Source organism: Serinus canaria, chromosome 1A (genome assembly GCF_022539315.1).
Source record: "Serinus canaria isolate serCan28SL12 chromosome 1A, serCan2020, whole genome shotgun sequence".
In the NCBI taxonomy this organism is placed as follows: domain Eukaryota; kingdom Metazoa; phylum Chordata; class Aves; order Passeriformes; family Fringillidae; genus Serinus; species Serinus canaria.
In genome coordinates, this window is record NC_066314.1 from 64,493,567 (window position 1) to 64,506,302 (window position 12,736).

The 12,736-nt window shown below is 38.9% G+C and overlaps 1 long non-coding RNA gene across 5 annotated transcripts in view; it reads right to left on the reverse strand.

The window, feature by feature from the left end:
- Positions 1-12,736, reverse strand: part of LOC108962759 (uncharacterized) — an 89,146-nt gene that overhangs the window by 55,853 nt on the left and 20,557 nt on the right. For all 5 annotated transcript variants that reach the window (XR_007776585.1, XR_003945929.2, XR_007776582.1 and 2 more), the window contains exon 4: positions 11,142-11,250. This is a non-coding gene — a long non-coding RNA (uncharacterized LOC108962759). The remainder of the gene's footprint in view (positions 1-11,141; positions 11,251-12,736) is intronic.

A 12,736-nucleotide genomic window follows, 5' to 3' on the forward strand; every position in this document is an offset into this window, starting at 1 on the left:
AAGGGTGCAATTCTGATGCTTTATCATTAGCTTTCTAGCTGGAAGCCGATAGAACTTGAAAGACAGCAACAAAAGACACTGGAAGATTAATTTACAAAGAAAATCTGCAGATTTTGAAAAGCCACAATCTAATTGTAGCTTGAAAGATGAAACACAGTTCTTGTTTGTTTCACATCCATGCCTCCCATATGGATATATGAGTGCAGACAATTTTTTACTGTGGCGAACTACCAGATATTGCTTTGTATTAATTGGCAAGTAGATATTTACAGTAATTTCTTATAAAAATTGAAGTAGGTCAAAGACTAAAAGGTGGTAAGTTTGGGCTTTTGTATCCCAGCCTGAGACACTTTAATAGGTGGGTCTCCTGCACAAAGCTGAACACCTTGAAACCTTTGAAAGGGCTATCAGCCAGTTTTCAACACTGTCATTTCCAGAATGACCTGTGATTTTTGAACCTTGGCTCACAATCTTCAAAAAAAAAAAAAAAACCCATGCTAGAATCTGGTAACTCTGCAGGGGAAAAAGAAAACCAAAAACCCAAACAAAACTGTACAAATGTATTAAATGTAAAATTCTTCCCTATTGTGAAACTGGCTTCTCATCACTAAAGGCCTTATGTGGACCCACAGCCTTAGCTTACAATTCCTTTCAATCAGGAGGAGACAGAGGATCCCCTCAAGAGGTTTACTTCAGGCTTAGAAAACAATTAATTCCAACGCCAACTGCAGAGAACCAAAGCTCTGAAAGGTGCAATTTTGAAAGCTTCAGAACACTTTTTCTGAAGAAGTGCCAGACACAACCATGACCTGGAAATACAAACTGTACCCAACTGGAAAAGGTCTTGTGTGTTATTTAATAACCTGGAGAAATGTTAATGCTGTATTTAATTTTTGAAAACTGCACACACTCTCTAGTGAAAAGGAATTATACTGCTTCTGGTGAGACAGATATGCTGTGCTTTGTGGGGCTCTAGCATTTTCAGATAGGGCACTCACACAAATGTGATTTTTACTAGAAAGTTTTCTTCCCTTCCGGAACATTTTTATTGCCATTGGGTTTTCCTCAAAAATAACATGTATAAAACAAATATTTGTGTGACTCTAAGAACTGCTTCAGACACTCTGACACTGGAACTGCAATCCATATCCATAATACACTCCACTGATATCTTGGATCTAAAAGCAGAGATGAACTTGAAAATCAAAACTAGATCAAAAGCAAATAATTAGGAACATGTTTTAGAGCACCTGGTTGGCACCTCATTGAAAAATGGGGTACAGATTTTTAACTTCAAACAAAAGTCGTTTTTGAACAATCCTAAGCAGGCACAGGAATTGCCTGGGAGCTTCTGCTGATTTTCAGTTGACTTCCAACTGAGAAGATGCAAGAAGTGAAATGACCAGGCCTGCCATGTCCTACCCATGAACTTTTGAAGAGAGCACATTTTTATACACAGTTCTAGTAAGGAAAAACAAAAGACAAAAATCCAAATTTAAAGCAATACTCAAGTACTGGGAACCTATTTGTAAACATTATGTCAGCAATTAGATCAGTATTAACTTACGATTAAAAATTCAGGAAAAAATAAGACGAAAAGAAGGAAAGAAAGACTATGGGAAACACATAAAACTCACCAAGTTTTCCTTACTTAATTAAAGAATGGTGCTGGCTGACATTGCCAAGCTCTGCAGTGGCTCTAGCATGTCTGATTTTGCTGGAAAATTCTGATTTTAGTTTTCTTTTGTGAAATTTACTATTCCTGTTTAAAGGAATTTTCTTCCTAAGAGATTCCTTTGCTGTTTATTTGCTGATGAAGATGATCTAACTTGAGATGGTTGGCATAATGGATAGAGCCCAGAGACAGTTAAAAAAGGGGGTGCCTCTTTAGTGCAGAAAGCTAGTACAGTCTATCTGCAGTATAAAAAATCAGTAGGATCTTAGTGCAAGGTGTATAAAGGTGAATGTTCTTTTTGTTCTAGGCAGGATTTCAGATTATAAACATTATGAACTCCTTTTTTCTGAGAATTAATTGCCATAGATCCAGGCCAGTCTGGTCAGGTGAAAAGCAGCAGAGGGCAAGACTCAGAAATGAGAATTTCAGTTGAGAGTAAAAACACATTAATAAAGATATGACCTTTATTAAAAAAAAAAGTTCATACCTACACAATGTATATATGTGTGATTTCAGATTGTCCAGTATTTCTGGTAATAACTGTGGTTATTGCACAGAGAATAATAATTTGTCCAAACCAAACCATAAATAATTAAGGCCAGGATTTTGACATCGGATCTGTGTGGGTGGATTTTTGCACCCCCGCGGATTCAATGGCAGGATCAAAGATTAGGGAAGCCAAAAATACACTCAGAATGTGAATATTGCTCAAGTCCATCACCTGGCATTTCCAGTGCAGGGAAGGTTCTGCTTTCACTGCCACCCTCCCATCTGAGGGCCTAGGACAGATATTTGCAGAGTAGCAAACGATGGCATTCTTGTCCCATCCTGCCCATAGCAGCCAATTCCTATCCCATGCACCTCTTCCAGTTACAAGTTAGAGCTAGGAAAACAAGCTGGTGCTTGGAGTTTCACTTCTCCTGAATATTCTCATAAAATAAATTTAGCCTAATCTCTCCTCTCAAGCTATATATCAAGCTTATATTATTGGCTTTATTATTTATTTATTTTTACTTCCTAAAAAACAGTGTTCATTTTTATTTCAGCTGTTCTGAAAGTAATCAGAGAAAAGCTACACGGATTGCTGGTGTTTATGGTGGGGGGCAGGGGCAGATCTGCTGCTCCTGCTGAGGAAGTTGTGGATGGCTGTCCCACAAAAACTCGCTCGATGTTATCAAGTACCCTCGTTTCCCTTGATAAAACAGAACTTGTTGCAGTAACATTTGGGAATCTTGACTTAAATCATCATCAAAATACTGCCCCCATCCACATGGAATAAAAGGAAAAATATTATGGCTGACATTAAGGACAGAATCAGCCCAAATGATGTTCCCCAGTTGCCTTAATTTGTGGGAGAAATTCAAAGCTTATCAAAAATTCAGCTAATTTCCATGGAAACAGGATTTTAACTTGTGAATCAAAACTGCACAAGGGCAAAAATGCCAAATACAAATTATAGAAATATTTTTCCACATTAGGATTCTCAAAATAAGAGGAAAATATTTAAACAGAATAGAAATAATGAATTCACACGGGGCTAATTTTTCACCATCCACATTATCTTTTTTTGTATAGAGCATATCTACCTATAAATGCCTATGTTTGGAATATTTCATTAAATGCCCTAATATAAAAATACTGACATATTTTTAATGGTTTTAATAGCTCTAATAACTTAAAAGCAGAAAGTATGTGAAGAAGACAAACCAGCATTTAGTTCAGCATCTCATCATGGGCCAGTCAAGATCTGGACTTAAACTTTGCCTATACTCTGTTTATGGAAACAGCTAATTACGTTTTTAGTGAGTATCCCAGTGGAAACATTATCAACAGCATTCTCTGCTTCAGAATTATCACTTCACCTGAATACCCACAAAAAATGGATGATTATTCCCCTCAAACACATTGGGAGTATATGATTTCTCTAAGCAAACAAGGCTCACTGTTGTACTTTTGTCTTTGCAGTAACTCAGGTTCTTGCAATAAATACTTGCAGTAACATTTAACATTGGCAATGACAAAGCTAGGTAAGAATTAGATTATTTTATATTTTTCAGTATTTCGGTGTAGGAGGTTTTACAGTCCCCTTTCAGTTTACACAATTTTTCATAATCTACAAAACAAACACAAAAGTGCAAATATCCAGTTCAGCCCAAGGATACAGAGCAGCATGTGGTGTTCTGAATTATAGCAAAACTGCTGAATTTTTTAACATCTGACTGTCTAGGAAGAGCTTTTTCAGATCACATAACTTGGAGGAATTTTAAATTCTCTATGAAGATTGTGCAGTGTTAAGGCTCTGACACAGCTCAAATTTTAAATTTATGAAAATAAGAGAAAAAGTTTAGCAACATTGTTTTTTAGCTCTTAAAACAGTGAACAGATTCCCTTCCAAACTGAAGAGTATTAAAAAAAAAAGAATATAATTAAATTAAAATTACTAGGAGTCCTTCCATTCCATCCTATAACAATTTTATCCCACACATATGTGGTGGTTTGTTAATTCGTTTTTTTTCTTTGGAATATCTTTACTATTTGATCAGATCTTTAACATGGTTCAATATTTATCCACTAATTTTTCAGTTTTGTGAACAATTTTGTTTTTTAATATATCACATGCACTGCAGATATATATTGAAATACAGAAGAATACTTCAGAATTGTGTATTTGTTCTGCTGGGGTTTATTTATTTTTTTCTGCATAACCCTCTGTTTAAGAAACCTTCAAAATATTCCCAAAATAAAATAGTGATGTTACATGTAACTTTTTAAGTCAAGGAACCATGGTTTCCTAAAGATAGCTTCTAATGAAAGCCAGGGGTTTTTTTACACCACCTTTACTGATGCAATTATATTTAATCACTGTTAAGAGTCAAGATTTTTAGCAGCTTGATGAAGTATACTGGATTAGCTTAATAGCCATATCTTTCTCAGACTTTTTAAAACCTGCTTTTCTTTCCATTGAAGCAGAGAGGGAGGGCATTGGAAACTTCCAGTGATTCTTTTGTAGACTAAAGTGGTTTAACTCTACCTGCTCATGAAAGAAGACAACTCTAATTCTCACAGGTCAAGAAAGAGAACAAACAAAAACTACATTCCCTCTCTACATTAGCCAGAAGCCCTTATTGTCAGAAAAGAACCAGGACAGAAAACATTAGCTGCTGTACCAAAATATACAGGCATAAAATAAAATCATTCAGGATATACGAGACCCAAATCTTTTCCAAGTTTTATGAAAAAGAGAGCCCATGCATTTAGAGCTAAACTAGATGAATCCATCACTTGACTCAATACCCCAAGGAAAATGTGGCACGTAGTATATTAAGTTAATAAAAAACAAACAAATGTACAGCTAATAAGTCTGAAAATTCAAACCTTAAGTTCCTCATTATAAAAGCCACAAGTGACTTTCTAAGCAGGACTACCCAAACCACTATGCTGTGTCCCTGGGGACAATCAGTTTTCCTTCTCATCTTCTTTGCTGCTTTTGTACTGATGTATAAAAGTTTAGTTGTCTGGGGCTCAACCACTTTCAGGCAGCTTTGAGCAGTCACCAGCCTGGTGATGAGATGACCATACGTGATGAAAGGACAAGGTTAACTCACAGTTTTGGAGTTAGTGTTGGTGTTTCATGTGCCACATGATGAATAACAACATGAGAGGCCCCTATTCTTCTGAAATATAATTGGCTTTTCTTTAGAGAACAGCACAGAGAAACACAAAAAACTGGGGTAACATTCAGGTCACGCTCAGACAGATTGACTTCCTGGTGCCTCTTTCAAACCTTCTCCTCCTCCTTCTCCTCTCTCGGAAATACAAATGGATCCCCCCAACTTTCCTTTTGACAGTTGTGCTTTCCATGCAAACACTTGGTGGCTAAGTAGAGATTGCTAACCCAGAGACCCCTAAAGGCTGGCTCTTTGATTCGTTTTTCCTTCAGACACTCTGAGCTCCAGAACAGCCTGTTGCTTCGTCCACCTCACTGCCCTGTTGTTTCCTTCTGCTTCTCTGCTGAGGAGGGGAGAGTCTGCTCAGCCAGGTACAGCACCACTGCCCACTGCTGAGCTAAATAAATTCTTGTGGCTCCCATCCCACCAGTCCCAAATCCTACTTCACTTTTGTGCATTGCTCACAGGTTCATTCCCCTCTTCCCTCTCTCCTGGACTCTGTTGTGTCCTGCAAAAGTGGCCATTGTTTTGTTCTTTTTCTTGGATAGTTCAGCTGCTCTTATTCTTTGATTCATTCCTTTAGGGTTAGATGTTTTTTTTCTCAGCAATTCTCCTGTAAACTGGAATCACATGTCCCACAAATGATCCTGTCTCTAATTAGGGGATCTTTTATGTCTCTAATGTACATGTGCATGCCAGAATTTTCCACCACACAATGCAAGCATCTATGCTCTTCTCTGCTTCTTGCTTTTGGGATTTAGAGAAAAGTATCCCTCTGCTATCTCCTGTATATTTTCCTCAAATATTTTTCCCAGCTGTTCTGGGGTTTGTGTATTCAATTCCTGGCAGTTTTATTTCACTCTTTCATTTTGTCTGGTGAAAGTGTAAGAAAGCTCTACCTTCATCTTGTCATTTTTATCCCCTTTGTCAGGCTCATACACAGACACAGCACCTCCACATGGGCTTGAAATCCTGGTCCGGCAGTTTTGCATTCTGAGGGATCTGGTTCCTTGCAGGGGGCTACTCTGCCCTCTCCTAGGTGCCATTAATCAGATTTTTTTTCTTTTTGTGGATCTCTCAGCCTGCCTGATGCTAGCCACGCTTCCATGCTAGGTAAATAACATGAGGGCTCCACATTTTGCAGCAAATTCCTTGATTCAGAGAGCTTTACTACCCATAAAATGTGGATATCTCAGTCGGGTACAACAACAGTAAAATATCCAGTGTTTCAGACTATGCTCCTCTTTCTAAGTTCCAGTTGGGCTCCCACAGTCACTGGGACAGGAGTTTGCTCTCACATGTTTGGCACACACTTCCAAATCTCCTCACCTCCGTCCTGCCCAAGTAGCAAATTTCTTTTCCTAGACTTCTAACAGCCATCTTTAGGAAAACTACAACATTCTCTAATGGCAAGTGTCCTATGAAGATGGTGTCAGTCAGGCCCAACTGCAGATAAACATTCTTGCTTGAAAAATTCTGGAGGCAATGCTTGACCCTAACAAATCACCTGGCAGAACAACCTTTCTCTTCTGCAGCACAGCTCCTTGACTCCACAGCAGACACAACTTGTTTCTCCATTAATTCATTCCTTTAAGAGCTTCTAAGTTCCATAAGCTGAAGTGAAGTTACATTTTAATCATGTACATAAGCTCTGGTAAATAGTCAGAGGCTGTGCTCTGGGAAGATGCTCAACCCCAAAGGAGAAGAGCACCCTGTGTCCTTGATGCTGGGAGGGGGCTGGGAAGGTGGGAGCTCCTCACTGCCCCAGGCTGAGAAGCTTCACTGAGTCTCCAGCACGGATGCACCTGCCTGGGGCATCCTGATGCTCTCTGACTCTGCACCCTCAGCTCGGGGCTGGAGGAGGCCAGAAAGGAATCCCAGGACAGGGGGCACATCCAGGTGGTCCAGTGGGCTGCCACACCCACAGAGGCACAGGTCATGGACACAAGCACAACAGAGCTACATTCAAAGGAGTAAAAACTCCTTCAAGTGCTTTATCAGAGCAAGTGGAAATTCTGAAAATGAGGATGTCAGAATTTAAATTGTTCTGCGGGGTCACCGTACGCTTCATTTGGCCACAAACACCACCAAGCCACACCACCAAATGACATGTCCAGGAGAGCAAAGTGCTGAGATTCAAATTTTGAGAGCTGAGTTCTAAGATCTGGGATTGGCACAGCCCTTTCTTTTTGCAAATTCAATTTTAAGGCTCGATTTAATTGTTGCTAAAAATAAGGTAATAGAAGGGTTCCGGTCTTGCACTATAATGAACTGCAGGCTCAATTGTTTGAAGAAGGAAAATTGCATTGATGAGACTGGATCAAAGACAAACAAAAAAATCAGTTATTTCCTCTTGAGGGTAAAAAATTTGGGAGGCTCACGCTTTTTCAAGCAGCCCTTACTGTGGTTTAGAGGCAGAGAGATACTGTAGTCAGATTTGATTTATTAACAAAACAAAAGAAAAAAAAGAGAAGTGGGCACATGAAGACTCCAGTGTCAGAGAAGACTCAAAGAAAACCAAATGTAGCAGTTCCTATTACAAAGTGGAACATGTTCCCAAGCTTGCTTTGTTTCAGAAATGAGCTGCAATGCAGACAAGGGAATGGTATTTGTAACAGCTACAACTGCCTGCCATCCCCAAGCAGGAAACCTCCTGCTAAACTTCAGAGGCAGCACCATTTTTAATTCCTTGCCAACATACACACTTGTCATGACTGTTGGGATGCCAACCATTTCATGACAGAATACAAGCAGCAAGAATTTTTAATCCAGGGAATGCTCAGAGCAAGTTATGTCAGTCCCTGTGCCTCATTCCAGAGTCTGAGAATAATACATGGCACAGTCATTACAATTAAATCTACATACACTTAAAATTCTTTAGTCTTTCATGCCTTTTTAAATGATTGTTTATTGTAGCCAGTTTACTAAATCTGAATTTTGTGGACACACTATTTCCTTGTCCAATAATACTGAAATTTAAAAAAAAAAAAAAAACAAACCAGCAGAGAGGCCATGTAATTGCTTGAATCCAGGCTTTATGAAACCAGTTTTATAGATGCATGTCCTGATTACATCAACCAGCTCAGGAGTCCTAAACTTGCCTGTGATTTGTGAAGCTCTTCCAAACACAGCTGAGTGGTCACATGGTATTGATTGATCATGTCAGGCTGCTATGCCATATCTGGAAATGGGAGAAAGATACAGTGCACTTTCTTTAAACTACTAGCCTAGAAGCAGTATTTGTAGTAGTGCTGCATGAACTGATGAATTTCAGGCAGTCTGCGTGCCTGTGACCGGCAGCTTCACATTTACACTGAAAATAACATGTCCTTAAAACTTACTTTTCAACAACAGTGTGCACTCTCGAGTTTGTAGAGAGCAGCAGAAGCAGTTCCCTCCCATAAAAAACCAAACAAATAAACAAACAAACAAAATTAAAAACCTTCAACTAAATATAAGAATTATATCTGGAGTATCACAAGCCCAGGTTTAATCAAAGAATACCAGATATACCTGCAAAAGGGCTCCAATATCTTCCTTTAGCATCTCACCTTTTCCCTGTCTCAAGAATTGCTACAATGCCCTGACAGACACACTGGGCTGGAAGTGCCTGAAGTCTTTGAAAATGTGAGACAAGGGAAACAATGATCTCAAAATTGGTGGGGTTTTACTCAGCATCTGAACTGGGTTTCTTAAAGGCCAATGTCCCCCACCTCAGGCCACCTGAAGACAGAGAAGTGACAGGAAAGGGGGAATGGCTTCACACTGACAGACGGCAGGGTTAGATGGAATATTGGGATATTCTTCCCTGTGAGGGTGGTGAGCCCTGGCACAAGGTGCCCAGAGAAGCTGTGGCTGTCCCATTCCTGGAAGTGCCCAAGGCCAGGCTGGACAGGGCTTGGAGCAACCTGGGATAGTGGAAGGTGTCTCTGCTCATGGCAGGGGGTGGAGCTGGATGGGCTTTAAGGCCCCTAACCCAACCCATTTCATGGTTCTGTGATCCTGTGGTTCAATGTAAATGAAAAATCAGAGACCAGAGGTGTCCTGAAATAGTCCTGTTAAAAACAGCACCTTTTCCCAGCCAATTTAACAGGCACTGGTTCCAGTTCCAAGCATTGTGGGTGTCGGGGTTATCTCCTGGGACTTCAACCTGCTGACCATGGGATGCCCAGAAGTGGGCACTCACCATCCCTGAAGAGGACGCAGGCATTTCCAGAAACCCCCCTCCATCCAGAGCAGGGTTGTAAAGTAGGTGGGGAAACCCACCCATCTCATCTCATTACCTACAGTGAAATGATGCTTCTGGGTGCTTTAAATACAGGAATATCAAATTATTTGATGTATATCTGTCTCATGTTTTGCTTTCATTGGGTGTGGAGCTTCCAGGGATAAGAATTCACATATGCTAATCATTGTTTATTTAAAAATTTGCTTTAACTGATTACTAATACAAGCAAGTTATTGGAAATAGTTGAAATTGGAAAATAATTTAAAATAGTTGATAGTAATTGAAAATAATTGAAAATAGTTGAAATTGAAAAATAATACTGTAAGACTACGAAAGTAGTTGTTAACCTGTTTGGTAATTAAAAAAAATATTATATTTAAGAAAAATTAAAAACATGATATTTAAGAAAAATTAAAAACATGACTTATACCAAAATCTTCAAGAAAGACCATGACTTGCCCAAAATACTCTAAATTAACATTACCCCTGTTCTACCTTTCTCTTATGCTATTTCTTGCGAGATCTTTTTGTTCCTTAAAATCTTAAAATAAAATTTCTTTTCTTTCCAGTGGTTGATAGAGCTTTTTCTCACAGGACCTCCTGCACAGGAATCCTGTACAGAGACAAAGAGCCACATACTGAAAACCACTGCTGTGTTTAACTAAAGCTGTCGGTGCTTTTTAAAACCCATCAGAAACAGGACTGAACACACACTCATCTCGTGATCATTTTTCAGCTGCAGATTGAATCAGCCAGCTGACTGCACAAATTAAGATTTTCTTTAGAGAAGAAAAAGGTTATAGTTAAAGCACAAAGTTCTCAAAATTTAAAAGATGCCAAAGGAAAGGCTGCCCTCTGCTCAGGAAAAGTGAACTGTCATGACTGAACTTGCCTATGGCAGCAAATCTGAATAATACACTCAGCACTGAAAGTTCACCCCAAATATTTTAAGTTTGGCAATATTCTAAGGAGCAGATAACAATGACAGAAAGAGGCAACTAGGCTCTCCCACAATTAACTTCCCTTGTTTCACTACCCTCATTTTAGTTGGAGAAAGTCAATACCTTTGCAATTATCTAACTTAAGGATATGTATTAATCTGTATGTTACACATTGTATTTCTACTGCACACATTCCTTCTCTGGGGAAAAAAAAAAAAGAAAAAAGGATTACCAGTCATTTCCTATGGGCTGGAAAGAAATCCAGCTTGAAAGGCTCATAAGAGCAATTTAATATTGGAGCAACTGCACTGTCCATTGTCTGTATTCACTGCTCACCATCTGAGTGAAGATCACTTGTGCACAAGGGCATCTGCTTTTCACAGGTGGGTCTGACAAGCCCAAATTATTCCATTTCTTGTGGAATTACAAAGAAAACTGCAGCTGAGGGGAAAAAAAAGTCCCACACGAGCAAACTTCTTTCTTCACCTGAACACATCCAAATTAACTTCCAAGCAATTTAACAAGCATGGGGTCAGCCTTTCCTTTCAGCTATTATTTATTGTATACACTGATGATGTTCTGAATACAAATTTATTTTAATTATTTGTGACAATATCATTTGGCATTACCTGATTTTATTGTTAACTGGGTTTCTTCCTCAAAAAATGAACTTCAGCCTCCAGAGACTTTAATCTTAACAAGACTTCATACATTAGACTTCTTGGAATAGACCACTTCCTTAAAAATATATGAGGATCAAGATTTAGAAGATTTTAATTTAGTTTCTGATGTTGCAATTTATTTTGAGGTCTAGTCCTAAAGAGATACATGTATTACTAGACTTAGATACATCAGAGGTAGCAGTAATAACTCACTGTTTTCTTAGTAAGAACAACCACCTCTTAACCAGACTGATATTTTTCCTTTCTCTCCATTTTTAAAAAGAAGATTCTTATGATGAGATATTTGTGTTTTAAATTCAGTGTAAAGTATATGGACACACAAATCTCAGCCTTTTAACACTGCTGGCACTAACTAAAGACATAAACCACGACAAAAATCATCAAATAGGTAGTATTTCCTCAATAGAAGTCATCCCTCTAGATAATTATTTAAGGTCTCAAAACTCCTGACCCCCAAGTACTTTTTCATCAGACAGACAGCCCCCAAGTGCTGTCCCCAGATGATGCAGACATAAATGGGCTTCACAGCCAATAAACACAAGCTGGTTTGGACCAAGCTGTGAGAGGAATCAAATCACAGATTCTCTAAGGGCTCTTAGAGAAACTGTGTTGTGGCAACTCTCACACACCAGTGACCCCCCAAGACTGACATTTCAGCTCATCTCAACCGCCTCAGAGCTGACATGAAAGATGTACAACCCCTGAAGTTAAAAGATCTGCCCCATACAGGGCTCTGCCCTCAGACACAGGCAATCAAACCATTTTACATATTTATATACATGAATGCATGAACACACGGGTTTCCTATGCAAAACAAAATAATCTCATTCTGTGCCAGGATTCCTGGGCAGCTTTTTCATGTGCTTGATGTAATCCACAGTTGGGCCATGCAGGCTCCAGATCAGCATGATGGATTCCTCAGCCAAATGGTAATTTAGAGTAGTCATTTCCAGAAACAGGACACTGATCTAATGGTTACACAAGTCTTTGCCTGTGTTCATTAATACCTCTGGTGTTCTGGGGTGCACAGTGTGGTACTTGTGTCCAGCTATCATCCTTATCTACATCATTTGGAGTGATAGCAATGAGAGAAAATAGGCATGCTCTGCCTTTATTGCAGAGGCACAGATGATGGGAGGATAGGGGATAACCAGATCCAATAAATAAATAAACAAATGGATCTGCATGCTGTTCATTCCCCCACACTTATTACTGTGTGTTTTACCACAAATATTCTCTTTGATGCTTACAAGAAAGATGAGCTACAAAGACTGCAAGAATGCTTATGCCCATTACTGTCTTAATTATAAACTTGTCTGTCTATAAACAAATGCAAAATAATGTCTGTTTGTAGGCCCAAGCCAAACTCCTAGGGCTATAAAGTGAGCATTCCATTATTTTTCATTTGTCATAAGCAGCATTTTATATTGCCCTGAATGTGAACACCTGCAACATTAACAACTGTGCCCAACACACATTTAGAAAACAAAGTTTCTGGAACATGTTTTAGTTATATATATAACCTAAAATAAATCATAGAA